Source organism: Ovis aries, chromosome 1, assembly GCF_016772045.2.
Source record: "Ovis aries strain OAR_USU_Benz2616 breed Rambouillet chromosome 1, ARS-UI_Ramb_v3.0, whole genome shotgun sequence".
In the NCBI taxonomy this organism is placed as follows: Eukaryota; Metazoa; Chordata; class Mammalia; order Artiodactyla; family Bovidae; genus Ovis; species Ovis aries.
In genome coordinates this window covers 99,800,844-99,826,910 of record NC_056054.1, presented here as the reverse complement: position 1 = coordinate 99,826,910, position 26,067 = coordinate 99,800,844, and the positions used below count along the sequence as shown (strand labels likewise).

General features: G+C 43.7%; 4 non-coding genes across 4 annotated transcripts; 2 read left to right on the top strand and 2 right to left on the bottom strand.

The window, feature by feature from the left end:
* Positions 1-8,181: 8,181 nt before the first annotated feature.
* TRNAE-UUC (transfer RNA glutamic acid (anticodon UUC)) lies at positions 8,182-8,253 on the bottom strand. Its single transcript has one exon. It is a non-coding gene; the product is annotated as a tRNA-Glu (tRNA).
* A 341-nt stretch (positions 8,254-8,594) lies between these two features.
* Positions 8,595-8,668, bottom strand: TRNAN-GUU (transfer RNA asparagine (anticodon GUU)). The gene has a single exon. It is a non-coding gene; the product is annotated as a tRNA-Asn (tRNA).
* Positions 8,669-9,319: 651 nt separating this feature from the next.
* TRNAH-GUG (transfer RNA histidin (anticodon GUG)) lies at positions 9,320-9,391 on the top strand. Its single transcript has one exon. It is a non-coding gene; the product is annotated as a tRNA-His (tRNA).
* Positions 9,392-18,595: 9,204 nt separating this feature from the next.
* On the top strand, positions 18,596-18,669 carry TRNAN-GUU (transfer RNA asparagine (anticodon GUU)). The gene has a single exon. It is a non-coding gene; the product is annotated as a tRNA-Asn (tRNA).
* The last annotated feature ends 7,398 nt before the right edge of the window (positions 18,670-26,067 follow it).

Sequence of the window (26,067 nt, the reverse complement as noted above, 5' to 3'; positions counted from 1 at the left end):
AGTAAGGTCTTTTGCTTTCATCTCCCCGTACAGAGTTTTCACTTGCTCCCTGTGGCTCAGACCGTAAAGAATCTACCGGCAATGCCTGAGTTCCTATCCCTAGGTCAGGGAGATATCCTCGAGCCGAGAATGGCAACCTGAAAAATTTCAAGGACAGAAGGGCCTGGCCTGCTACAGTCCGCCACTAACACTTTAATTTTCCACAAGTGTGGTGCACCCCAGTGTCCCCATGCAGTAAAATTTCTGCATTGAATCCTTAGGTCAGTGAGGTCGGGCCACAGGTCCAGGGCATCTCCCAGAGTGGTAGGGGGAAATGTGAGGAGCAGTCTGGACAGCCCTTCACCTCCACTCCTCCCTTCATCTCAGGAACCCAGAATCTCACTTTGAGTGTCCATCAAAAGAGAACTTGGGACCTGAGCACAAATTAACCTTTAAAAAGAATTGCTGAACATCAATTACTCCTTTAAAAAGAAAAAGAAAAACAATTTTGAAACCTATAAAATTTTACAAGTATATTAATAGTATATATTCTTCACTTCCCCAGTGCCTCAGACAGTAAAGAATCTGCCTGCAATGTGGTAGACCTAGATTTGATCCCTGGGTTGGGAAGTTCCCCTGGAGAAGGGAATGACTACCCACTCTAGTATTCTTGCCTGGAGAATTCTATGGACAGAGGAGACTGGCAGGCTACAGTCCATGGGGTCGCAAAGAGTTGGACACTGCTAACCCTCTCACTTTGGAGAAGGCAATGGCACCCCACTCCAGTACTCTTGCCTGGAAAATCCCATGAACAGGAGAGCCTGGTGGGCTGCAGTCCATGGGGTCGCTAGGAGTCGGACACAACTAAACGACTTCACTTTCACTTTTCACATTCCTACAATGGAGAAAGAAATGGTAACCCATTCCAGTGTTCTTGCCTGGAGAAACCCAGGGAGAGTGGAGCCTCGTGGGCTGCCATCTATGTGGTCGCACAGAGTTGGACACGACTGAAGCGACTTAGCAGCAGCAGCAGCAGCAGCAACCCTCTCACTTTCATTCTTCACCTAAGTGTACAGTTACCATTTTCCTACATTTGCTTTCTCACTCCCTCTCCATATACATGATTTACTCCACCATTTGAAAGTAACTTGCAGACGTCTCAAGATCACTCTTTGGGCCACTGTTGCTGCCTTCCTTTGGCACGTCCCTCAAAACCAGCTTTTGCAGGACCTGTTCTCCAAGGCCAGGGGAAGATTTTGTCCTTTTGCCCTGTTCTCCATAGGCTATAAGAAGCTTCAGGTGAAAATTTATCCTGCTCTTCTGATAGTATAGGCCAGGCAGGCCTAGAGCTTTTAGAAGGAATAGGACTAGGCTAGTATCCCCTCAGCCCTGCTGCCCTGTGGACTCTGCTTAGTTACTCTAGTGGGCTGTGTGGTCTTGGGTTCAGCTGAGTGCTGGAACCACTCACCTTGGGAGAGACAAGAAAGTGCCACTGCCTCCTCGCTTCTAGCCTGGCTCTCTTCGTCCTGCTAGAATACTTTATGTTTATAACAAATTACTTTACTCACTTCCCTCCCACTCCTCCTCCTTCCCCTCTGGTAACCATTACTCTGTTCTCTGTACCTATGTGCTTGTTTTTGTATGATTTGGTTTGTTCATTCATTAAAACATTTTTAAAATTCCATATGTGAGTGAAATCACATAGTATTTGTATTTATTTGCTTATTTCACCTAGCATAATACCCTCAAGTCCATCCACGTTATAGCAAATGGCAGATTTTGTTGTTTTTAAGGCCAAGTAGTACTGCATTGTGTATGTATGCCACATCTTTATCCATTCATCTGTTGATAGACACTTGGGTTGTTTCTATATTTTGACTATTGTAAATCATGCTGTGATGTACATATGGGTGTATATATTTATTCCAATTAGTGATTTTGTATTTTCTAGGTAAAGACCCAGAAGTGGAATAGCTGGATCATATGGCTGTTTTATTATTAATTTTTAAAGGAATCTCTACACTTTTTCCATAGTGGATGCACCATTTTAATTCCTACCAACGTTGTAAATGCTTCTGATGCCACAAAAAAGTGAAGAATCTTTCCTGTGGTGGAAGGATGAAGGGAGCAAGTGGCAAATTATCTCCTCAAAAGTAGGGGATAATTCTCAAGAGTTTCCAGAGTTGTCTGAATCACTGTTGTCAGGTAGATGGCTACCTTGTAATAATGGTGCTTAGTCTTTTTTTTTTTTTTTTAAAGATAATCTCATTAAATGTTTTAAAAATATTTTGGGAATGTCTTTTTTAAGAATCTGGCAGTATGCAACATTGTTCTACTCTAAAACCACCCTGGAACTGCTAAAGGATTTTCATATATTTAGATTACTTAACACTTAATTACTGAACCCACGCTTTAACAACCCAAGAAACAACGGTGCTTGGCCCTGTCCTGTCCTGGTCTTGAATGGTCCTGGCCCCAGTCTGAGGTATCTTGATTTGTGGTTCATATTCAACTGTGCTTCTCTGCAACACAGGTTAGTGACCAAGCTTCTACAGCCAGGATTCCAGAGGAATCCAGAGACACACTTGATGGGGTTTTTTCTTGCCCTTCCATAGACGTTGAAAAAAAAAGGAGACATGAAAGTCTTTCACAAAAGCAGTTTCTACCTGCTTTCCATCTGAGATTCTTTCCTATAAGAAGAACCTGTAGTGGGAATTCCTAATAATATACTTTCACAGCCTTGAGAAATTCCACAGAAATCAGTTCAGTTCAGTCGCTCAGTCGTGTCCGACTCTTTGCGACCCCATGAATCGCAGCACGCCAGGCCTCCCTGTCCATCACCATCTCCCAGAGTTCACTCAGACTCACGTCCATCGAGTCCGTGATGCCATCCAGTCATCTCATCCTCGGTCGTCCCCTTCTCCTCCTGCCCTCAATCCCTCCCAGCATCAGAGTCTTTTCCAATGAGTCAACTCTTTGCATGAGGTGGCCAAAGTACTGGAGCTTCAGCTTTAGCATCATTCCTTCTAAAGAAATTCCAGGGTTGGTCATCTGGAAAAACAGCATATATTAAGAAATCATGTTAATAATTATCTTTCATGTTTTTCTTAAGAATAATCTCCTTGTCACAAACCCCAAGGCCAGACCCAGAAGGGAGTATGACTGGGATCATGAAAGCATGGACCTTGGAACACTGGATTGGCATCAGGCATGAACGCTGCCTGCTGCTGCTGCTGCTGCTGCTAAGTCGCTTCAGCTGTGTCTGACTCTGTGTGACCCCATAGATGGCAGCCCACCAGGCTCCTCCGTCCACAGGATTCTCTAGGCAAGAACACTGGAGTGGGTTGCCATTTCCTTCTCCAGAACGCTGCCTATGCACTTGCTAGTTGTTCCAAAGACTAGCCCAGAAGGGAACGGCCTGGGGTGAACACAAGGAGATCTGGACTAGGTCGGTGTAGTCCATGACATTTAGGGGTACATGATTAACACAGCATGCGTCTTGAGAAAGATAAGATCTGAGAAAGTCTTGTAGTCTGCAATTAGGACTAAAAGCTGGACTCAGAGTGGACTCTGCATGTCAGTCCAATAGAGGCTGCAGGTCCCCTGACCCATTGCACCAGATTTCGTTTTCTGTCTTCATTCTCGTCACTTGCTCCCAGGCCATTAGGGCAACAAGAACCGACTAAGGGGATAAAGAACCTAAAGTCAAAAGAAGTATAGTCACCATGACAGTCTGTGTTTTCTGGACCTTGGTCCTCTGCTAGGTGGTAGCCCAGTGATGTGAATAGTTCACACTTGGCCTCATGGCTGGTCTTTTGTTCAATTCAAGCATGTAATCAAGAGCTGACTTGGATAAGAGATTTACCATTTCAAAACAGCCAAATGCCCTGAGACCTTCAGGCTTGGCTATGGCACTGTTTAAAACATGACGACCTGGTTAGACTATTAGACTTGAAATCTGATGAAACAGAACAAAGTAAAGTGACAAGAGCCAGAGGGATCTCCCATTTCTGAGGGAAAGCAAGAAAGAAACACTGAAGCTTAAGAGAAATGAGCTGGCAGAGCAATGAAATGAAGGGGAATAATGGGTGGTGGATGGGAGGAGTCCCACTGATCTTGACTTACACAGAGCTCTCTCACGCCTCTGATCTGTGCTTGTGCTCTAACTCCCGCAGGCAACATCCAGGAGCTCTCAGATTCAAGGGGTGAAAACTTTCAACTGGTATTTTGTTTTCAAATCAGGAGATATGAGATTCTGACTCCTGACTGAGATGTGGGTTGCTAATCCAGATGTGAAAATCCTGGGTCCTTGCTTCCAGGGAAAGGCAATACAGGCCTCAAGCAGAAGCCTATGCTCTCCTTCCACTGAAGCACTGTCTTAATTCTTTCTGGAGATATTGCTCATGGTATATGGTGCAATTGAATTTTGGACATCTCATAGTCTGAAATTGGAGCACTGAATTCAGGAGAGGGTGGGGCGCTACAGTGGACCGGTTGCCTCAATGTGAAAAATGTTCATTCAAAAACTGGGTAGAATCATCTCTTTTTTGGAAAGACACTGATGTACTCTTTTCAGAAGGTTTTGTTTGAAAATACAAGAAATATAAAGACATCTTGGATCCCAAAGGAACCCTGGAGATAGATCTAAGCTCATTGAACTAAGCAAGAGCTGGAAACAGGTTTGGAGCACACCAATCAGCCTTCCAAGGATACACAGTTACAAAGAACTAAATTCTGCCAACATAAGAAAATTACTTTGAGCTTTGGATGAAAATATTTCTTTTATGTCCACCAACACTCTACTAATTTAGGGCTTTTTGTTATTTGATTTAAATGGTAAGGGCAAATAGGATGAGATCACTGCTGAAATGACAGCAAAAGCCAACCATGTAGGGAATCTACCTGAAAAGACTCAATAGGAAGCTTTGATTCCAAGTAGGTTCATGCTCCAAACCCACTTAGTTGATAGCCCAAGGGACTGGAGGTCTTCGCACCACACTCTGGAATGTGCTTTATGAGAACCTAGGCTAGTGTTTCTTTCATCCTTTGCTCTTTCAAACCACTCTAGCTCTGGAGGTCTCAGCAGGTTTCAGACACTGGAGACATGACTGAGGAAGTCATGTCACAGAACAATTTGGGGGCTCACAGGAACACCTTTAGTTAAATGATTTCAAGGCCAGACTGAGTCAACTGCTCTCCCATAAGTTGCTCCTTACCTCCTTCAGAATAAAAGCTTCTGCATATTCCAACTATAAATGGAGAGGTGAAAACATTACTTCCCTTTAGTGGAAGTGACATGTCTTATGGACTCAGAAGCCTCCTTCCAACCAGTTTTGACTGTCATTTCTCCTCGGCACCATGGTGAATGTAAAAGCTTCCGTTTAGTTTAATAACCAGATGCCAGCAGTGTTACTTCAAATTTCTCTTTGTCAGAAAAGCAAATATTTAAGTGTTACTTTTCTAAGCTCTTTTTTTAAAACAAAAAAAAAAATCCTGGGATGGACAGAAAAAAGCTCTTCTTTGAGTTATTTCTATCCAGGGAACAAGTCTGTAATGTCAACAATAATACAATTCTCCATTTACCTCTGTTCCTGAGAGAGGGGACCCAGGGTTTGAAGAAGGAAATGCTGCAGGATGGCACAAATAAATGAAAATCTAATGAGAAGAAGCAGAGGAATGGTGAGGAAAGTGGGACAGAAAACTGAGGCTTCCAAGGTAGTTTAAGTCTTGCTTTGTTTTTACTGAAAAAATAAATGCCTGATTAATATGTGGGCAGGAGGAAATGTTTTTTAATTTGTATATGTGGGCACAAGAAAGTGATATGATACCAGAAATCCATAACTTTCCAGTATGCTGAAGTTCCTAGTCATCTTTGTATGGTGCCATTGTTCTACTGTGTTTGGTATTGTTGTAGTGATACCCTTGGTTAGAAGTGAGTGATAATAAGTGGAGTGGGTCCCCTCCTACATTCTTGGTAGGAATGTAAATTGGTATAGCCACTTAGGAGAACAGATTGGAGGTTCCTTAATAAACTAAAAAAGCAGGGCAAAGGCTAACAGTTATATCAAGAGAACACACTGGTCATAGCAAAGACCCTTTTCTAAGAACACAAGAGATGACTCTACTCAAGGACATGACCAAATGGTCAATTCTAAAATTAGATTGACTTGCTTTCCTGGTGGCTCATAGGTTAAAGCATCTGCCTGGAATGCAGGAGACCCGGGTTTGATCCCTGGGTTGGGAAGATCCCCTGGAGAAGGAAATGGCAACCCACTCCAGTACTCTTTGCCTGGAGAATCCCATGGAGGGAGGAGCCTGGTAGGCTACAGTCCATGGGGTTGCAAAGAGTTGGACATGACTGAGCGACTTCACACCATACTCTTTGCAGCTGAAGATGGAAAAGCAATATACAATCAGCAAGACACAGAGCTGACCGTGGCTTAGATCATCAGCTCCTTCCTGCAAAATTCAGGCTTAACTTGATGAAAATAGGGAAAACCACTTCAAATCCCTTATGATTACACAGTGGAGGTGACGAATAGATTCAAGGGGTTAGATCTGATAGACAGAGTGCCTGAAAAACTATGGATAGGAGTTTGTCACATTGTATAGGAGGCAGCGACCAAAACTGCCTCCTATAGAAAGAATCTCAAAGAAAAAGAAATGCAAGAAGGCAAATGGTTGTCTGAGGAGGCTTTACAAATAGCTGAGGAAAGAAGAGAAGTAAAAGGCAAAGGAGAAAGGGAAAGATATACCCATCTGAATGCAGAGTTCCAGATAATAGCAAGGAAAGATAAGAAAGCCTTTTTAAGTGAACAGTGCAAAGAACTAAAAGAAAAAAACAGAACGGGAAAGACTGGAGATATCTTCAAGAAAAATGGAGAGATCAAGGGAATATTTCTTGCAAGGATGGGCATGACAAAGAACAGAAACAGTAAGGATCTAACAGAAGAAGCAAAAGAGAATAAGAAGAGGTGGCAAGAAAACACAAAAGCACTATACAAAAAAGGTCTTAATGACCAGGATAACCACAGTGGTGTGGTCGCTCACCTAGAGCCAGACATTTTGGAGTGTGAAGTCAAGTGGGCCTTGGAAGTATCACTAAGAACAAAGCTAGTGGAGGTAATGGAAATTCCAGCTGAACTATTTAAAAGCTTGCTGCTGCTGCTAAGTCACTTCAGTTGTGTCCGACTCTGTGTGACCCCATAGACGGCAGCCCACCAGACTCCCCCATCCCTGGGATTCTCCAGGCAAGAACACTGGAGTGGGTTGCCATTTCCTTCTCCAATGCATGAAAGTGAAAAGTGAAAGTAAAAGCCTAAAAGATGATAAAAGTCCATATAGTCAAAGCTGTGGTTTTTCCAATAGTCCTGTACTGATGTGAGAGTTGGACCATAGAGAAGGCTGAGCACCGAAGAATTGATGCTTTTGAACTATGTGTTGGAGAAGACTCTTGAGAGTGCCTTGAACTTCAAGGAGACCAAACCAGTCAATCTGAATGGAAATTAATCCTGAATATTCATTTGAAGAACAGATGCTAAAGCTGAAGGTCCAATCCTTTGGTTACCTAATGTGAAGAGTCAACTCATGGAAAAGACCCTGATGCTGGGAAAGACTGAAGACAGGAGAAGAGGGCAATAGAGGATGAGATGGCTAGATAGTATGACTGATTCAATGGACATAAATTTGAGCAAACTCCTGAAGATAGTGAAGGACAGGGAACCTGGCTTGCGTGCTGCAGTCCATGGAGTCACAAAGAGTCAGACATGATTTAGTGAGTGAACAACAACAGCAGAGCTACACTGCTTTCTTCGCCTTTGCAGGAACTGATAAAAACATCAAATGTGTGGGTAAAGGTGGCACAAAGAATATGTCTTTATATAATAGCTCCAAATGAGTAAAATGGCAACATTCCAAGCTATGAAAAATGAACGCCTTTATATTTAATTTAAACTCGTGCTGCTAAGTTGCTTCAGTAATGTCCGACTCTTTGCACCCCTGCGGACTGTGGCCCACCAGGTTCTTCTGTCCATGGGATTCTTCAGGCAAGAATTCTAGAGTGGGTTGCCATGCCCTTCTCCGGAGGAACTTCGCGACGGTGGAACTCGCGTCTCTTATGTCTCCTGCGTAGGCAGGCGGGTTCTTGACTGCTAGTGCCACCTGCAAAGCCGCAAAAATAAATAAATAAGTAAAAAGTACACCTTCCCTGACCGGGAATCGAACCCGGGCCGCGGCGGTGAAAGCGCCGAATCCTAGCCACTAGACCACCAGGGAACTTCACAATAAAGAGGAATTAATTTTAAAGGTGTATGTAAAGGGGTTAATAAATATCAATACAAACAATGGACGGAACCCACCGTTGAAAGGAACCCGGAGGGCAACGATGAAATGACTCTGTTCTTTCGATCCTGGTTTCCAAGTGACCTACCTGTTTTCCTCCAGAGCCAACATTCTTTTGTGAAGATCAGCGATAATCATGTCTTAGCTCAGCCTGTTGAGAAGATAATAGGTGACAAAGAGGGTAAAGGAGTCCTAGTTCCAAATTTTCAAGAAAGAATGTACAAAGCAGAAATAACCGCAAATCGTCAGATTACGTCCTAAAATAGGAGAGGGGGCGTCCCTGGGTGGGCTCGAACCACCAACCTTTCGGTTAACAGCCGAACGCGCTAACCGATTGCGCCACAGAGACTCTGGGACAACCGCGTTTGTCTCCTACCTCGCCCACAACTTCATCTGGCAGAAAGCAAGCACGCCTTCCACTCTAGGGGGAGCTCCCTGCTTTGAGCAGGACAGTAGTACCCGTTCCGAAGCTTATGAAAACGGGAGGAACCAGTGGGGAAGCCGGAAGTTGGGCATTTCGAAGGCAGAAGTCCAGCCAAACGTCCCTGCCGCGCCTGGCTCCCCACCCAAGGCAGATGCAGCGCCCCGGAGACGCCCCGGGCCTGAGCCGAGGAGGGCCCGAGGGAAGCTGACGCCCGCTGGGCTCAGCAGTGGTTCTTTCGGTTCTTTTCTCCGCCTTATCTGACCTCCTGAGCCATTGGCGCTGCCCTCCCTCCGCTAGGTTGCGGTCGGTGGGCGTGAGCCGGAAGGAGGCTTTGGGGAGGATTGGTCAAATCGGGAAATGTAACGAGGAGGAGAGGCAAGGTCAAAGCAAAGATACTTCCCAGGACACCTGTTTTGAGGCACGGGCTGAAAGAGATGAAAATTGCATCAGAATGGGAAGAGAATAACGGAAGGAAGACGTGACGGAAACGCAGGAGTACTTGACGGTTGTTCAATGAAACCACTATACTAAAATGTAGGAGTTCAAAGACGTAGCTTATTGCCAGCACGGTGGCGCGCCGTGATCGTATAGTGGTTAGTACTCTGCGTTGTGGCCGCAGCAACCTCGGTTCGAATCCGAGTCACGGCAGTGTCTTTTTTCTTTTGCACTGGATCTATAACAACTCTTTAGTCACCAAACGAAGTAAGGTCAGGAGAACGGAAGTCAACCCAATGGTGCTCTAGGCTGAAACACTCTGGACTTGATCCAGGTCTCACCATTTACTAGAAAATATCTAAAGATCAGTTTCAAACTCTAAATAAGTCTTGTGTGTAGCTTCCACAAAAGAAAGACAAGAATCTTTGTGTGTGTATAGAAATATTTCTCGCAGAAGGCAATGGCAACCCACTCCAGTACTCTTGCCTGGAAAATCCCATGGACGGGAGACCCTGGTAGGCTGCAGTCCGTGGGGTCGCTAAGAGTCGGACACGACTGAGCGACTTCACTTTCACTTTTCACTTTCATGCACTGGAGAAGGAAATGGCAACCCACTCCAGTGTTATTGCCTGGAGAATCCCAGGGACGGGGGAGCCTGGTGGGCTGCCATCTATGGGGTCGCAACACGACTGAAGCGACTTAGCAGCAGCAGAAATATTTCAAACAGCAGTGAGGCTTTTTTACACAAAACGAAATAGAATTTAAATAAAGAATTCATAATATACTCCAATCCAGTCATTGTCTTCACTGGATTCTCTGACATCTTACCCACAATTTTTATCCTAAAAGGAGATTATTAAAAGGTGTTCACAGAACAAAATACACAAAACAATAAAGGGCGGTTATTAGAATATTGCCATGTGTAATCATTACCAGAATCACGACAGAGAAATTTTTGTTGTCATTCAAGCATGCCCCTTTGATACACTTACCAGATAATGCCCCCCCATCCTGTACTACTTTAAACAATTCTAATGTCAACTATCACAAATTAGGCTTTGTCCTTTCTTCAAGTTCAAGTGAATGTGTGTACAGTTTTCTATCTAGCTATTATCAGCCAACATTATGTTATATATATATATATATACATGTATGTATATATCTGTGTGTATTTGCGTTTCTCACACCTTAATTTGATACTAATGATAGCCATTACATTAATGTAAAACTACTTCATATATGATGAACATTGGGGTGATTTCAAGCTACAGTATCGGGAAAGGCTAATATGAATATCTTTCTATTATAACTTTCTTGTGTAACTTCACAAGTTATCTGAGAATAAATGTCTATTAAAGATAACGGAGCCAAGGACAAAAAATTGTTCAGGAAAGCAACACCAGTGACCTTCTATGCTGGAGTGAGGGAGTGGAAGGGAACAGTGAGGCAAGTCAGAGGAAAGTGGAATTTTTACTGCCAATGAAGGGCGTAGCATCGTCAATCATTTCTCCACTCTCCAAGGTTCACTGAAGGAAGAATGGCCCATGGAATCATCATTCCAAACTGGTTTAGCGCAGTCTGGGCTCTACAGGAGCATTCTCTGGGCATCTCTTCTGTAAGAGTGGACCTACAGATTTCTTGCTGTTCCCTAAGAAACAGTGGGAGAGACACCAGCCTGGTCAAGCCCCTGGGCTGTGCCACCCAAGCCCTCAACGAGGAGCATCATTCTGGGCCCTCATGTCAGCCAAGAGAACCAACAAAGCAAGAGGTTGCTTCCAGCCACCACAAGTTCTCTGTCCTCCTGTTGTTAGAAAACGTTGATCCAACTCCTTCCCCAAGCACTAGAGGTGTGTTGGGACATTTTGCTTGTTGGGAGATTTCTGCTTGTTGGGAAACGTGGCTTATACTCCCCAAGAACACAGCTGGTGTGGAAAAGGGAAAGGGAGAAGGGAAAGCCATATGAGAGGCCTTAGAATTGGCTAGGCCTGGAAGGGAAAGTGCCCCTTGGTCCGGAGAGCCTCTGGCCTCCTTGTTCCTGGAAGGGGTGCCTCCACTGCCCCCACCTGATCCCCATTTGGCCCCAGAGGTATGAGGACTCTGGGCCACATTTCCCATGTCTTTCCACAACCCCTGAGGTGTGGCTTCTCTCTTGCTGGTGCCTGCCAGCCAGCCCTCAAGGGCTCCCCAGGCAAGTGCCAAGTCCAGTGGGTGGGGAACCCGCGTGCCCATAGACAGCACAGTCAGGAGGCTTGGCAAATGAAGTAGGACCCATCTATACACGTTGGTCATGAAACAGGAGGGCCATGAAAATGCAGGTGCTTACCCTAATTCCCAGGCAGTTGAGTACACAGAGTGGTGTGGCTCTTGCCCTGGGTCAGCATAGCACAAAGAAGCATTATGGAAGAGGTGTCATCTGCCATGAACCAAGGGATATCGGGAGACAGCGGCAACTCGAACCCCTCACTAGAACCACGTCCCTCCCACAGGTGGGGAAATCACAGCCATCAGCTTTCACAAGTGCAACAGACAAGGCTTATACCCTGGGAAAACACTTTCAAGACCATGGCATCTCTCTTGCAAGGTAACTAGGGACACAAAACCTATAGGCACAGTGCAGCCCCTGTCCCCTCCAGGGTTCACTTGGGGGTCACAACCCTCCTCTCCACCTGCCCTTCGCTATTCTTCTAAACTGCTTTTCCCAAACGAATTCAAGAGAATGCCCTCCAAACCTCTCCCACCCAGCCCCACACCCTCTCCCACACACAGGAGAACCCATAGCCCACCCACCAGAAGGATGGACCCACAGCCTCAGCGCTGTCTCACGTACTCCACCTATTGCCTCTGCATCCTTGGTCTACCTCATCCCCTCTTCCCCTCTCCCTGGCTCTCCTCTTGCCCTACAGTGGAAGCAACATTTGTCCCAACAGGTCTTCAGCTTGAGCGTCCAAGGGAGAGATGAAAACATCCTCTCTGCAGGGCAGAGACCATGGTAAGTTGAATTAAGAGCAGTTGGAGAAGTTGCCTAGATCACCATCCTTTTGGTATTCTGGCATCGATCTTTATACCCAACTTCTGATTATGGTGCTGATAATAGTTTTGCATTTGTGGTAGTGAGATGAATTGAAAAGTCAAATTACTCAGGGAAATCAATATAAATTGAATGAAAGAGAATATTTTATGCCAGGAGCCATTGTGAGGAATCCCGCCCGTGGCAAAGGTCATGAGGAAGGAGGCTTGGCATATGCAAAGGCAGGATCGAGCCTCAGGGGTCCTCCTGGAGATTCTCTAGCATCTACCCCCAAAACCAGAGTCTGCCTACCTTACTGCTTTATGCTTTCACATACACTTCCGATATTACGGGGGGCTGTTCTCCACCACCTCTGTCTGAGAAGGGGTTAACTTATAGCTCCAGTTAATAAATCTCCTGGGTGTGACAAGAGTGTTTCAATCCACAAACTCCTCTGAAGTTTCTCTAGCTTGCCTGACAGGCTTGTCCGGCCACATGTGATTGTTCACAGCCTCCCAACCGTGAGAGGCAAGAGATGCTTTAAACTTTCTAATACAGATTCTTTTGAGAAGTTAGAAAATTATTAGTATAGTATTAGTGGGTTGGTTAGAAATTATACTGGTGGAGGTTTTTCATTGTTAAGCCAATATTCACTGCTAAGTCTCCATATCCCCTGCCCTTATACACATTAATGAATATAACTAGCATATAGGAGAAATAAGTATTAACATTGATATTAATCATGTTGAACCTTAGGCTAAGTAAATTCTTTTCTTAATTATAACCCACTGCACCTTTGCCCTGTAGGAATGCAACTTTTTATCTGGTGCCTTCGGAGGATGGCACCTGGTTTAAGAAAAATCACCCCTGGAAAAAATAAGTTTTCTGGTTGACTGACCGTTATCAGAAAGAAAGGGTCATAAAATGTTAGCAGGCCCCTGGCCAGAAGATGATGTAAAACCCCTAAGACCTTTGTATACATTTGTATGAAGCACCTGATTTTGATAAATGTCAGGACTGCTGACCCTGTGTGACTTTGTGGTTTATCTCTATGTATAACAAAAAGTGTATAAGCAGACCTGAAAAATAAAGAAACGGGTCAGTTCCTGGAAAGACTGGTCTCCTTGTGTCGTTCCTTCTCTCACCTTCTGGCTGAATTCCCATCTGGAGTGTGGAGGCTCGCCAAGCCTATTAATTTTGCCGGGCCTTCTAAGATGGGAACGGGGAGGCACTTTGTGTCTCCACTACTTCGGGAGACCGGGAAGATGCCTGTGGCCTATGCAGGTGGTGCAAACTCCTTGTCTTGGAGTTTTATTGGTTTTCCACATAAACCAAGTTATTTAGCCCCTTTTCTTCACTGGATTTTCCTACTACACTGTTCTTATCTAATCTCTCTTTATATCTTTAATTAATACTTAATTAAACAATTCTTTCCTGATCACCGATGCCATCCACCCTTCAAATTACCCTGGATCCACTGGGGCTGGACCCGGGCAATTTAAAAAATATATTCTGCTCTCGCTCAACTGACAAGTGCATGGAGATGGCAAAGACCTGGGAGGCCAGGTGGGTAGGCTGGTGCTGTGCTAGTCATTCATCTGTACCTGTTGCTGCTCCAAACACCAGGAGTCTGGGTCTCTTGTCTCAAGAGATGTCTGGGGAGGACCTACTTGCACTGTGGCGATGGACTTTTTCACCCGGTTTCCTTCTGGGAAGGCTAAGCCGATGTCTTACTGGATAACAAAGGAAGATATCTTAATAACCAAAAGTTATAAGACAATATTCTTGATATTTTTATTTATTAGGAAAATTCACATTAATACTATAAGAAGGTATTATCACACAGCCTCTAGCACGGTTATGTTTAAAAGAATTAGTACACCAAATGCTGACAAGAATGTGGAGCAACTTCAACCATAGCTGCTGGTTTGAAACCATTCTAGGGCTCTGTTTATCAGTTTCTAATGAAGATAAACTTGCAGCTACTCCATGACCCAGCAGTAGCAGTACTTCTGTGAATGCAAAAGTACACAAAAACGACTGGTACAGAATATTCACCAAAACACCAACAATATTCATCAATAGCAATAACACCAAAATTAATACAACAGTACCAAAATTAAGAAGTGATATACATAGTAATATTTGGAGAAGGGCATGGCAACCCACTCCAGTATTCTCGCCTGGAGAATCCATGGACAGAGGAGCCTGGTGGGCTACAATCTACAGGGTCACAAAGAATTGGACATGACTGAACTGACTTAGCACGTGCACACACATACACAATAATACAGATATGCTTAATGAAAATAATATTTTAAAAGCCAGATACAAAGAAATGTACATTCATTCATTTAAATTTCAGTAGCAATAGTAACCTCTGCAATAGACTTTGCAATAGCAATTAACTAACTGAGATTGGGTAACAAGTGCCTGGAAAGGGGTTCAGAGGACATTTCTGGGATGATGGCTATTTTCTATAACTTGATCTGGGTGATGATTATGTTTACTAAAATTTCCACAAATTGTGTTTTACAGATTTGTGCTTTTAATGGTATGTGAACTATATAGTTCAAAATTAGTGGCTGGTGAATGAAGACAAGTTGGTGTTCAGTTCAATTCAGTCACTCAGTCATGTCCAACTCTTTGCAACCCCATGAATCACAGCACACCAGGCCCCCCTGTCCATCACCAACTCCCAGAGTTCACTCAGACACACGTCCATCGAGTGGATGCCATCCAGCCATCTCATCCTCTGTCATCCCCTTCTCCTCCTGCCCCCAATCCCTCCCAGCAGCAGAGTCTTTTTCAATGAGTCAACTCTTTGCATGAGGTGGCCAAAGTACTGGAGTTTCAGCTTTAGCATCATTCCTTCCAAAGAAATCCCAGGGCTGATCTCCTTCAGAATGGACTTGTTGGATTTCCTTGCAATCCAAGGGACTCTCAAGAGTCTTCTCCAACACCACACTTCAAAAGCATCAATTCTTCGGCACTCAGCCTTCTTCACAGTCCAACTCTCACATCCATACATGACCAAAGGCTATACAAAACCATAGCCTTGACTAGACGGACCTTTGTTGGCAAAGTAATGTCTCTGCTTTTGAATATGCTATCTAGGTTGGTCATAACTTTTCTTCCAAGGAGTAAGCGTCTTTTAATTTCATGGCTACAGTCACCATCTGCAGTGATTTTGGAGCCCCCCAAAATAAAGTCTGACACTGTTTCCACTGTTTCCCCATCTATTTCCCATGAAGTGATGGGACCAGATGCCATGATCTTCACTTTCTGAATGTTGAGCTTTAAGCCAACTTTTTCAATCTCCACTTTCACTTTCATCAAGAGGCTTTTTAGTTCCTCTTCTCTTTCTGCCATAAGGCTGGCGTCATCTGCATATCTGAGGTTATTGATATTTCTCCCAGAAATCTTGATTCCAGCTTGTGTTTCTTCCAGTCCAGCATTTCTCATGATGTGCTCTGCATATAATTAAATAAGCAGGGTGACAATATACAGCCTTGACGTACTCCTTTTCCTATTTGGAACCAATCTGTTGTTCCATGTGCAGTTCTAACTGTTGTTGCCTGACCTGCATACAGATTTCTCAAGAGGCAGGATAGGTGGTCTGATATTCCCATCTCTCTCAGAATTTTCCACAGTTTATTGTGATCCGTACAGTCAAAGGCTTTGGCATAGTCAATAAAGCAGAAATAGATGTTTTTCTGGAACTTTTGCTTTTCCATGATCCAGCAGATGTTGGTAATTTGATCTCTGGTTCCTCTGTCTTTTCTAAAACCAGCTTGAACATCAGGGAGTTCATGGTTCACGTATTGCTGAAGCCTGGCTTGGGGAATTTTGAGCATTACTTTACTAGCATGTGAGATGAGTGCAATTGTGCGGGTAGTTTGAGCATTCTTTGGCATTGACTTTCTTTGGGATTGGAATGAAAACTGACCTTTTCCAGTCCTGTGGCCACTGCTGAATTTTCCAAATTTGCTGGCATATTGAGTGCAGCACTTTCACAGCATCATCTTCCAGGATTTGAAATAGCTCAACTGGAATTCCATCACCTGCACTAGCTTTGTTCATAGTGATGCTTTCTAAGGCCCACTTGACTCCACATTCCAAAATGTCTGGCTCTAGATGAGTGATCACATCATCGTGATTATTTGGGTCGTGAAGACCTTTTTTTATTTTTTTCATACAGTTCTTCTGTGTATTCTTGACACCTCTTTTTAATATCTTGTGCTTCTGTTAGTTCCATACTATTTCTGTCCTTTATCGAGCCCATCTTTGCATGACAAAGAAGGTGTAGACCAAGTAGACCATGACAACTACTTTGCATTTTATACAAACTTGTTCTCATTTAGTGTAAAAACCCCCACTGGTATTTGAATTATCTTTAACAGCAAAATGGCTAAGCTCAGACAAGGCCCCTTAAGAGGCGGTATTTCACCCTTAGGGGCATTTCTTGCTCAACAGTGAGACAAGCAATCTTCCTTAGTTTCCATTTGACCAGCCACTGGCAGGTTTGTGCGCTTTGGGACTTATTCCTCTTCTCATGGCATTGCGCTGTGTGGCCAGGAGTAAACTCTGCTCTCTGACCGCTTCTTAAGGGGTCTAGTTGCTGTAACTTGGATTTGTACTGAGGGTAATTGAAAGGTTGTTGCTGAACCACGAAAGAGGCTGGAATTCTTGGCCTCTGGAGGAGAAGAACTCATTCCAGGCCCAGAGCTGAGGCTTGATCACTCAGAGCTTTTGTGTAATAAAGTTTTATTAAAGTATAAAAGAGATAGAGAAAGCTTCTGACATAGACATCAGGAGGGGGCAGAAGTACCCCCCTTGCTAGTCTTTAGCTGGATGTTATATAGCCACTGCTGCTACTGCTGCTGCTAAGTCGCTTCAGTCATGTCCGACTCTGTAGCAGTCTGCTAATTAAAGAAAGGAAATGTTTCAAAACTCAGAGAATGGCACCAGGTGAGTCATCCTGAGCCATAAAACGATTGGCATGAATCTTGAAGAAAGGCAGATTTCCATAAAATATATAGTTTCATTAACACAGATTAGGAGAACAATGTATAACATACTGATTTGTCAAGTCGGTTCTGAGTCTAAGGTAAGTACATAGTACATTAACATAGCTTAAGACAAACATTTCCATAAGAAAAATGCACTGGTTAGCTCAAGGTTTGAGAAAAGTTAAGTTCAGGTGGAACCAGGTGTCATTATGGCAACACAGAATTTTAAGAGAAACCTCTTTTTAAATTTGTCTAGAGAAGGGGTTGGGGGGGGGGGTGGCAGGTAACACTAGTTTGTTTCCTCCTGCCGCTTAAGAGAGAGAGGGAAAAAATGTCTGACACTTGCAGCCTATTTCCTCCGTTTGGAGACCCCTGGCCTTCCTGCCTGTTACCCTCTCAGTAATGAAGCCACAACACAGCACTAACCATTATACAGTCACGATGCACCAGAAGCCCACAGGTAATTTCTTTGATGTAAACATATCCACACTATTTTTGCTGTTTAATTCTTAGATGCACATGCTCATGCTTTTCTCTCCTTCATGCCCTTCCCTGGTTCTGCCTCCCTATTCAGCTACTTAATAAAAACAATTTTCATCTCTCAGGATATGGCATGTGCCTCCGGCTTTCTGGTTTGTCTCATCCATGCTTTTGCCAGCTGCTCTCGCACCTTTTCACGTGTCCTCTTTAGACCTGATCTCTTTCTTGCTGCAGCCAAACCGACCACATCTACTAAAGAGCTGCCCACAGGCGAAGATGGTCGAGTGCTGCTGCTGCTGCTAAGTCGCTTCAGTCGTGTCCGACTCTGTGCGACTCCATAGACGGCAGCCCACCAGGCTCCCCCGTCCCTGGGATTCTCCAGGCAAGAACACTGGAGTGGGTTGCCATTTCCTTCTCCAGTGCATGAAAGTGAAAAGTGAAAATGAAGTCGCTCATCTTGTCCGACTCTTAGCGACCCCATGGACTGCAGCCCACCAGGCTCCTCGGTCCATGGGATTTTTCCAGGCAAGAGTGCTGCAGTGGGTTGCCATTGCCTTCTCCTATGGTCGACTGAACGCGGAGCAAATGCAGAGCCGTCACAGAGCCCACCGAGGGGGTGGGGGCAGGGGTCAGCTTCCCTCGGGACACCCTCGGTACCCCCTCGGCTCAGGCTTAGGGCGTCTCCGGGACGCTGCATCTGCTGCGGTTGGGGAGCAAGGGGAGGCGGCGAAGCTCGGCGGCCCTTCCACCTTCGAGTTCGCCTGACGCCCGGCTTCTCCGCGGGAACGAACACCCTGCATCGACTCCACCTCTCGGGTTGTCTGAGGCTAGGAACCGGAGCCGCTGTCCTGCGAAAGGCTAGTGGCTGCTCCTGGCATGGAAGGACCAGTTACTCTTTGTCAAGGCCTTGTCCTTCGAGTCTCTGTGGCGCAATCGGTTAGCGCGTTCGGCTGTTAACCGAAAGGTTGGTGGTTCGAGCCCACCCAGGGACGACTCCCTGTATGATGTTTTTAGATATAGTTTAAGGGTTTGCTCTCATTTCTGCTTATTAATTCATCCTTTCTACGTAAATATGGAGGAAGGCCTCGCCTTCTTTAACCTTCTTGTCGCCCATGTCTTGTCCACAACAGGAGAACCTAAGTCAAGTTCACTGCTGATCTTATCCTCACAAAAGAGCCCCTGAAGAAAACAGGTCATTTGAAATCCAGGATTTTGTGAAAAGAGAGGAGAGTCAACATCTCATCGTTACCCTCTGAGTTCCTTTTAACAGTGAGGGTTCATTTATTGTTTGTACTAGTATTTATTGACCCCCATTTACAGTATGGTCCTCTGGTGGTCTAGGGGCTAGGATTTGTCACTTTTACAGCTGTGGCCCAGGTTCAGTTCCCAGTCAGGGAAGGTGTGTTGTTTTTTGAGGTCTTCCCAGATGGTGCTGGTGGTCAAGAAACTGCCTGCCTACCGCCAGAGAAATAAAGAGACACGAGTTCAATCCCTGGGTTGGGGAGATCCTCTGGAGGAGGAAATGGCAACACATTCCGGTACTCTTGCCTGGAGAATCCCATCGACTGAGGAGCCTATCGGACTACGGTGCATAGGGATGAAAAGAGTCGAACACGACTGAAGTAATTTAGCATGAGCAAGTCTTTGAAATGAATTTGCTTCTATGCTTTTATTATTACAAACAATACTGCAGTCATAATTCTTGTACACAGGCATATGGGTAGAGTGCCAGAAGGACAATTGTTCAATAAGAGAGTTTACATGGTTTTACCTATGGTTCCATTCTCTAACCTTCATTGGCTTATTAGCTATAACTCTTTTGTTATTTCAGTGACTGCTTTAGGCTTTAGAGCAGACATCTGTAACTTTCCCCAGTTTGCCCTCAAGTGGTCACACCTCGTCACATTTCTCCATTACCTGCCTTTATGCTATCATTGTCATGCATTTTACTTCACATATATTATAAACCCCTTCTTTAAACTGTCCCAAATTTTTAAAGAGATTTTCTTGATAAAAAATAATCTTATATATTTTCCATGCAGATACCATATTTTGTCTTTCATTCCTTTATATACATCCAGAATTCTATCTGGTGTGGGTTTCCTTTTTCCTGAAGGACTCCTTTAACATTTCTTATGTTGTGGATCTGCTGGTGATGAAGTCTTTCAGCATTTGTATGTCTGTAAGTGACATTATTCATCGTATCTTTTATTTTTGAAAGATATTTCATGAGGGAAGATTAATAGAATTCCATGTTGACTTTCTTTTTTCCCTCAGTTTTTTAAAGATGTTGCTCTACTGCCTTTATTTTTGTTTTCTATATCTAGCACACCTTATTGCTTTGGCTGCTTTAGAGATTTTTTTTTTCTTTTTGTATGGATTTAAGCACTTTAATAGTAATGTGCTAGGTGTGTTTTTCATATTCCTTGTGCTTTAGTGATGAGAGAGATGAACAGAGAGAATCCAGGCATTTGGAAAGGGTTTATTTCAGGTAGTCAGCAGAGTTCTGATATGAGCATGTTTGTGGAGAAATGCCCGAGATGAAAAAAAGAAACCTTGGGAAAGATCATGGGACAGTGCCTGGTATTCACATGGTATAGGCAATTGTACTTGTCTCCTTGGACGAGTGGCTTTATAATTCTCATTAAAATTAGAATATTTTCTGTCTTTTTTCTTCAAAAATCATTCAGCTCTGTTCAGGAGCTTCAAACACTCCCATGTTAGGCCTCTTAAAATTGTCCTAGCATTCAATGATGCTATGCATTAAACATTAAACTGTGATTTTCATTTCAGATGTTTTCAGTCAGTCATGTCTTTTAAATTCCATTTGGTGACTTTATTACATCAGAAGTTATAGTTTTTGTTCATCTCTAAAGTTTTATTTTGGCCATTTTTATATGTTCCACGTTTCTACAATTCTTTGGACATATGTAATGCGTCAAGGCTATGGTTTTTCCTGTGGTCAGGTATGGATATGAGAATTGGACTGTGAAGAAGGCTGAGTGCTGAAGAATTGATGCTTTTGAAGTGTGGTGTTGGAGAAGACTCTTGAGAGTCCCTTGGACTGCAAGGAGATCCAACCGGTCCATTCTGAAGGAGATCAGCCCTGGGATTTCTTTGGAAGGGATGATGCTAAAGCTGAAACTCCAATACTTTGGCCACCTCATGGGAAGAGTTGACTCATTGGAAAAGACTCTGATGCTGGGAGGGATTGAGGGCGGGAGGAGAAGAGGACGACAGAGGATGAGATGGCTGGATGGCATCACTGACTCGATGGATGTGAGTCCCAGTGAACTCCGGGAGTTAGTGATGGACAGGGAGGCCTGGTGTGCTGCGATTCATGGGGTTGCAAAGAGTCGGACACGACTGAGCGACTGAAATGAACTGAACTGATTGCAGTCATGATAACTGTTTTAAGTCCACTCTGTTGATTTTAACGTGGCGTCAGTTCTGGTTCAGTTTGGTTCACTAACTATTCTTCCCCTTATGTCATATTTTCCTGCCTCTTTGCATGCCTGACTTTCTTTGATTGGATGCCAGATATTGCCAAACTTTACCTTCTTACATACCGGTTATTTTGGTATTCCTATAAATCTTCTTGAATTTTGTTCTGGCATAGAATTAAGTGACTTGTAAACAGTTTGATTTCTTTAAATCTGGGTTTTATGATTTTTTTTTAAGGTAAGTCACTCTAAGGCTGATTAATCCAAGTAGTAAGGCACAACCTTCTTTGAGTGTTCTTCTCAATGTCCCTTGTGAGTAGTCTTGTCTGGCTTGGGGAGTGAGTACAATTGCCTGTACCACGTGAAGACCAGGCACTGTCCCATGATCTTTTCCAAGGTTTCTTTATTCAATCTCAGGCATTTCTCCACAAACATGCTCGTATCAGAACTCAGCTGACTACCTGAAAGAAACACTTTCCTATTGCCTGGGTTCTCTCTGTTCATCTCTCTCATCACTAAATGTGTCCTATGAACTTTAGCTGCCTTGCTCTCCATGGACACTCAGCAGCATCTCCACAATCCAAGGAGTTGGCCTCAGATCCCCTCCTTGTGCTCAGCCTGGAAACTCTGAAAGCAGTAAGCTGGGCCCATGGTAGGTCTCACCTTGTTTGTTTCTCATCTCACACTGCCTGATTTCCAGTGTCTTGAAAACTGATATTTTATGCTTTTTATCTTTTTCTTTTCTTTGGGGGCAGGGGAGAAGGGTAGGGTGAGTTTTGGGGCAGAAAGGCCAATCTTATTTCTGTTACTCCACCTTTACCAGAAGCTGAAGGCATCTCTTCATGTGTTCCCAGTTTGATTTCTGAAGGAGATGTACCATTTTTACAGAACAATATATTTGCCCAACTCTATGAAAAATCCTTTTTCTTCACATTTTTTCTGGTACAACAAGCTTTCTCTATGTCTATCTGACACTCTTACAAGGGGTGTTGGCCTCCTGACTCAACTAAGCAGGAGGTATGACAGACAGAAGGACAATGTAGACATTACTCAGAGATACTGTATAGCATATGTCCAGCTAATAACTTCCAAAATGTTTAGAAAGTCTTTCAATAATTGTTACTGGTTTTAATGGTGATCTACTTAATTGGGTCCAGAAAAGACTGACCAGAATGACCCTGGATTCCTTTCTACCAAATAGTGGATCAATTCGAGGGGAATAATCACTGGTGACAGACATTTATTCATCTTCCCTTCCTTTTGTGAATTGCATTTTTGCCTTCTTGGATGCTCACCATCTATGGACTGGTCACCTTCTTACCCAAAGCTGGGTTAGTAATCCAATAGCTCTCTCTGTATAATTCTTGACAGGGCTTGGTTATTTCTGAAAAGAGAAAAGAAACACTTGTTCGATTCGAGACCAAATGTTGGAAGCAACAGAACCCTGCACCTGACAACGCTTCTTGTGCAGACCTGGATACCAAGAGCTGTTGGTCCTCCCTCTCTTGGTTCTTCTGCTGAATTTCACAAGCATTCATGAGCTCCTAGGCTTTTATAACCAGTGTTTGATCATTCTTTCTACCCTGTTCATGCATATTTTTATCTGCCTCTGTCCCTCACACACTAAACTGCCCCATCCACCCACATTCTTTTCTTCCTCTTCAGCTTTCTAGGATCTTGCCTTAGAATTCCTTCAATCACTGAGCACTCTAGTGTCCGGCCCTGCTCCAGGAGAGATGCTGCATCCTCAGCAAACCCAATCTCTGCCTGTGGCTCCCCCTTCTGGAGGCATCAGAAAGTGTCAGGGCTGTGGTTCCTGGCTCCTCTGCCCACCTAGGCCTAGAGGCACTAGCAGTGTTTGAGACAAAAGAAGCATAAGGAACAATAGAAAAATTGATGAATCCAGATCTAGAAGGGAGGTAACTAAGATTAAAAGCTCCCCACATATTCCATGTGTTTTACATTTCTTCAAATGACGTGATAGCTGTGTCCACCAATGTCCTCCTTTTAACCTGTACCCACACCTCCTTTTAACCTGTTAATCTATGGCCACTCTATAATCTATAAAAATATGCATGAGCATTATGTAAAAACAAAGTTTTTTAATTTCCACCTTAATTAGAAATTCTCCAGGCAAAATTATACATTAATGAATTTAGTGTCAGCCTAGGCACTTAATGATAGATCTTAAAAATGCAACTTGAGCTGAATCATAATAGAGAAATGCATGCTGGATTAATATATTGAATGATACCTAAAAACATTCACCCCCAAACTGTAAGTGGAATAATGATAACAATGATTTCTAGAATTATAAAAGTAAATTGCTATTTAAAAGCTATTAGATGGTATATTTAACTTACTGAAACACATAATTTTAAGTGTTATAAACTTAAATATGTATTGAAAATAAAGTTATTTTATTGGATCAGTAGAACCAGAAAAAGAAGCTTAGGCAATTAAGTGTCATGAGGATTTTGAAGAGAACATAAATCCAAGGCATGTATAAACTAGAATACTCTGCAACCAATATTTTCATTATTAGAAAAATCTGAAAGACAGCAAAAATAATTTTTAGATCAAAATTATTAAACCAGTGTGATGCATAAAAGGAGTCATCTCTAGAAATAGAACATAAATATTCTCCATGCCATTGTATGTCAATTTTTATAAGTCTTTAAAGTCTTTAAAAGTATTCAAGATTTCTCCTTATTGTCAACTTAAAATTTTTTCTTATACCTGGCACAGAGACCACTAATTATCTAGACCACTAACTTATCTCCTTTTTAATTTTCCCCTGATTTAAATTTCAGCAAGAAAGAAAGTTCAGGGATCTGTGAAGGAGAAGAGAAAGAAAAGAGTCAAAAATGTATTTGAAGAAATAACGACTGAAATTTTCCAAACCTGAAGAAGAAAACAGATATCCAGGTACAGGAAGCACAGAGGTCCCAAATAAGATGAACCCAAACAGACCAATACCAAGACATATCATAATTAAAACGGCAAAAGTTAAAGACAAAGGCAAAATTCTAAAGGCAGCAAGAGGAAAACAATGACTCATACACAAGGAAACCCCCATACCAGCTGATTTTTCTGCAGAAAGTTTTCAGGCCAAAATGAAATGACATGACATGACATATTTAAAGTGCTGAGAGGGGAAATGTACAAACTAGGATACTCCACCCAGCAAGACTGCTACTTAGAATTGAAGGAGAGATAAGAAATTTCTCAGACAAGAAGGAAAGTTCAAGAAACCCCCATGGATGCTACCCAGTGGGATCCTGGGACAAGCAGCTCAGTGACTACTCCACTTTGGAATGACGCACTATGGCATTTGTACTGCGAACCAGAATGCCTCTGTCTTTGGACTCAGACTGGACCTGGAACTGGGTCAAGACAAGACAAGACTAAGAGCCATGATCACAGGGCAGCTACCCCACTGACAGCACTGATGCAGACAATTCTGGGAAGCTCTTGAGAACTTTCCCCTCTCTTTGACTTATGACCCACCAGCTCCCTTCATCCTCCCACCATAGGAAAAAACGCTTCCCTTTTGTGTCCTGTCAGAACACTTTCTGCTGTCTGCAGGGCACAGAGAGCCAGGCAAGAGCCAATGGGGCAGATGCACTTTCCTATGGGTCTCTCCCAAGGAAGGTGGTTCTAGAGCTCAGGCTGACCCAAGACCCCACTGCCCACCGAGACGACCCAGAGGAGTCCCAGGGTGCTGTGGAGGGTGGGGGCTGACAGCCTAGCATGTTCCCGCAAGCCCAGGGTGCACCTGCCCTGCACTTAGGGGAGAGGATCATAGAACAGTGTCTGAAGCTTCTCTACAGCCTGAAGAGAATGGATTTCATGTTCTTGAAGGGGTAAGGGGTCCCTTCCACCAGCACAAGGCCTTTCCCTGGCCTTGGAGGACAAGTCTTGCAGAAGTTGGTTTTGAGGGAGACACCAAGGAATGCCAAGAGATGCCAAGGCAGCAATAGCTGCCCAATCAGTGATCTTGAGTTGAGACATCTGCAAGTTACTCTCAAATGGTGGAGCAAGTCATATATCAGTTCAGTTCAGTTCAGTTCAGTTCAGTCGCTCAGTCGTGCAGAGTGAGAAAGCAAACATGGGAAAATGTTGACTATGCATGTTGGAGTACAGAATATATGACATTAGTATTTCAATTTTTTTGTTATGTTTCAAGTATTTTATGTTTTTGTTTTTTATTGAGTTTTGGGAACTCAAGTTCCAGTTTCTCATTGGGTGAAAGCAAGACATTAAATTTCTGAGATGAAGGGAGAATGAAGGCGAATGGCTGCTCAACCCTGGCATCTCAGCCCCTCCAGCCTGGGCGACACCTAGGAGCCTGGGGCAGGGCCTCACTACTTCCTCTGACCTGGCTCCAGGGGCCTCTCCTGATAAGCCCACAGGTACTGCCTCCTTTTTGCACACCAACAACTCAATTCATGAAGCCTGAAGTTCTTATCTGCCTATCTTTGGCTCCATTTCCTGGTGCAGAGTTGGGTTTTCTTTTCTTATGTCACGCAAAAAAAAAAAAAAAAAGGAGTATGGGTGATTGAGATAAGCCGATGTAAACTATAGCAAAGAGTTTGATTTTATTTTAAATGTACTAAGTTCATTCTCATCTGTCCCTAGAATCCCAATATTTACAATATCTCACCCAGAAAACATGTCTATTACAGCACCATTACAGTGAAAGCTAGAGCAGCCTTGACAGCAGGAATTTCACATTTGGGAGTAGCTTCTGAGCATGCTCAGACATGGGGCACATCCAGTGTTCCCAATGGCCTGGCTCTAGGTTTGTTCACTGTGGGTTCTCCTTCCCTTCTCCAAATCACATTGCGCAGGTGAGTCAGCGGTAAATCCTGCTTTATGGCTGCCAGTAATAATCACAGCTGGTGCAGGGATTAAAAGCAAACCTAGACTCAGTTCCTGTCAAGT